Here is a 2,963-nt window from a genome sequence, read left to right on the forward strand (position 1 = left end):
GAGTCATGTCTGTTTTTAATGCAGTGACTTCCACCACAGAGTCATGTCTGTGTTTAATGCAGTGACTTCCACTACAGAGTCATGTCTGTGTTTAATGCAGTGACTTCCACTACAGAGTCATGTCTGTGTTTAATGCAGTGACTTCCACTACAGAGTCATGTCTGTGTTTAATGCAGTGACTTCCACTACAGTCATGTCTGTATTAATCCAGTGATTTCCACTACAGAGTCATGTCTGTCTTTAATGCAGTGACTTCCACTACAGAGTCATGTCTGTGTTTAATGCAGTGACTTCCACTACAGACTCATGTCTGTTTCTAATGCAGTGACTTCCACTACAGAGTCATGTCTGTTTTTAATGCAGTGACTTCCACTACAGAGTCATGTCTGTTTAATGCAGTGACTTCCACTACAGAGTCATGTCTGTTTTTAATGCAGTGACTTCCACTACAGAGTCATGTCCATTTAATGCAGTGACTTCCACTACAGAGTCATGTCTGTTTAATGCAGTGACTTCCACCACAGAGTCATGTCTGTTTAATGCAGTGACTTCCACCACAGAGTCATGTCTGTTTAATGCAGTGACTTCCACTACAGAGTCATGTCTGTCTTTAATGCAGTGACTTCCACCACAGAATCATGTCTGTTTAATGCAGTGACTTCCACTACAGAGTCATGTCCATATATGCCTCAATGGATGGATATTCAGGTGAAATTAAATAGAACTGATTTTCAAGATTGAATCTACAGGAATACGAACTGAATTTCCGTTATGAATCAGACTTCCTGGAGACAGGCAAGGTCAGCTGCAAGCTAAGACACCTGTTCCTCAGGTATCCAGGGACCCCCTTATTCCACACCTGCATTCTTGGGTCGATTCCCGAACAAGCTGACTCATTTCCCTCTATCAGGCTGAATCACTGGCATGCACACGGTTTCCAAGAAGGAATATTAGCAGCTCTGAGGCGTGACATTTGGTGTTCATGTGCTGCATGCCTTGGCTTGCTGCAGCGCTGATGTTTTGATAATCATGAGGGTTCCCTTCTGTCTCGTCTCCACGATGAAACCCGTAAACAAAGTGAGAAGCCAGCAAGATTCAGTGTTTTGGAAAACCGCCGGTATCCTGAATACAAATGCTAAGGCTTTTCTCACCTTGGGGGAAGACCTTAAAGGGCCATGCACGTTTCAATCAGGTTTAACTGACAGAGGATGCATTTGCACGCTAGCTGACACACCTTTGACAGGCTCCACTGCATTTCTCCAGCAGTGTGTGGCACTGTGTTCTAAATATAGCTGCGAGGCACCTCTCCTTTTTAGGGACAAGCGTGGGAATCCAGGAGCAGATTTGTCAGCTCTTGTGATGTAAAATGATGACATGACTGTCTGAACTGCGTTTGAAGTCCCTGCAGTCAGCTGGCCTGGCTTTTGTTGAGGTGGGTCAGACATTGTTCCACATCACAGTCTGCTGCACACCAGAGGTATTTGTTTACATTTCTTCCTTCTGTCTACTTCAGGTATTTTTCATCAGAATGCTGAGTAAAGCGTGACCGTGCAGAAGGCATCTGGAAGGTGTGAGTCAGCCTGCGAGCTTGGACTCAACACAGACCATGTAAGGGCGAGACCAGCAGGTGAATCTGTGTGGGTCTGGATGGTGAGACTCTGTAGTAGGGGACTCCACAGCACTGTAACACTTGTAGACGTGCAGAATGATTTACACAGTCTTTATCACTCTGTATATCATTTATTTTAGACTAATGTCTTCTTTCTTTCTTTCTTTCTTTCTTTCTTTCTTTCTTTCTTTCTTTCTTTCTTTCTTTCTATCAAACCATCCATCTATCCAATCAACAATCTATCCATCAATTTAACCATTTGTCCATCTATCCATCAATCCTTCCATCAAACCAACCATCCATCAATCCTTTCATCCATCCATCCATCCATCAAACCAACCATCCATCAATCCTTTCATCCAATCATCCATCCATTCATCCAACTATCCAACCAACCATCCAACTATCCAACCAACCAACCAACCAACCAACCAACCAACCAACCAACCAACCAACCAACCAACCAACCAACCAACCAACCAACCATCCATCCATCCATCCATCCATCCATCAAACCAACCATCCATCAATCCTTTCATCCAATCATCCATCCATTCATCCAACTATCCAACCAACCAACCAACCAACCAACCAACCAACCAACCAACCAACCAACCAACCAACCATCCATCCATCCATCCATCCATCCATCAAACCAACCATCCATCAATCCTTTCATCCAATCATCCATCCATTCATCCAACTATCCAACCAACCAACCAACCAACCAACCAACCAACCAACCAACCAACCATCCATCCATCCATCCATCCATCCATCAAACCAACCATCCATCAATCCTTTCATCCAATCATCCATCCATTCATCCAACTATCCAACCAACCAACCAACCAACCAACCAACCAACCAACCAACCAACCAACCAACCAACCAACCAACCAACCAACCAACCATCCATCCATCCATCCATCCATCCATCAAACCAACCATCCATCAATCCTTTCATCCAATCATCCATCCATTCATCCAACTATCCAACCAACCAACCAACCAACCAACCAACCAACCAACCAACCAACCAACCATCCATCCATCCATCCATCCATCCATCCATCCATTTTATTTATCTATCTATCTATCTATCTATCTATCTATCTATCTATCTATCTATCTATCTATCTATCTATCTATCTATCTATCTATCTATCCATCAATCCTTTCATCCAATCATCCATCTAATCATCCATCCGTCCATCCATTTTTTTTTCTTTCTTTCTTTCTCTCTTTCTTTCTTTCTTTCTTTCTTTCTTTATTTCTTTCTTTCTTTATTTCTTTCTTTCTTTCTTTCTTTCTTTCTTTCTTTCTCTCTTTCTTCTTTCTTTCTCTTTCTTTC

This window comes from Notolabrus celidotus, unplaced genomic scaffold, assembly GCF_009762535.1.
Source record: "Notolabrus celidotus isolate fNotCel1 unplaced genomic scaffold, fNotCel1.pri scaffold_181_arrow_ctg1, whole genome shotgun sequence".
NCBI lineage: Eukaryota > Metazoa > Chordata > Actinopteri > Labriformes > Labridae > Notolabrus > Notolabrus celidotus.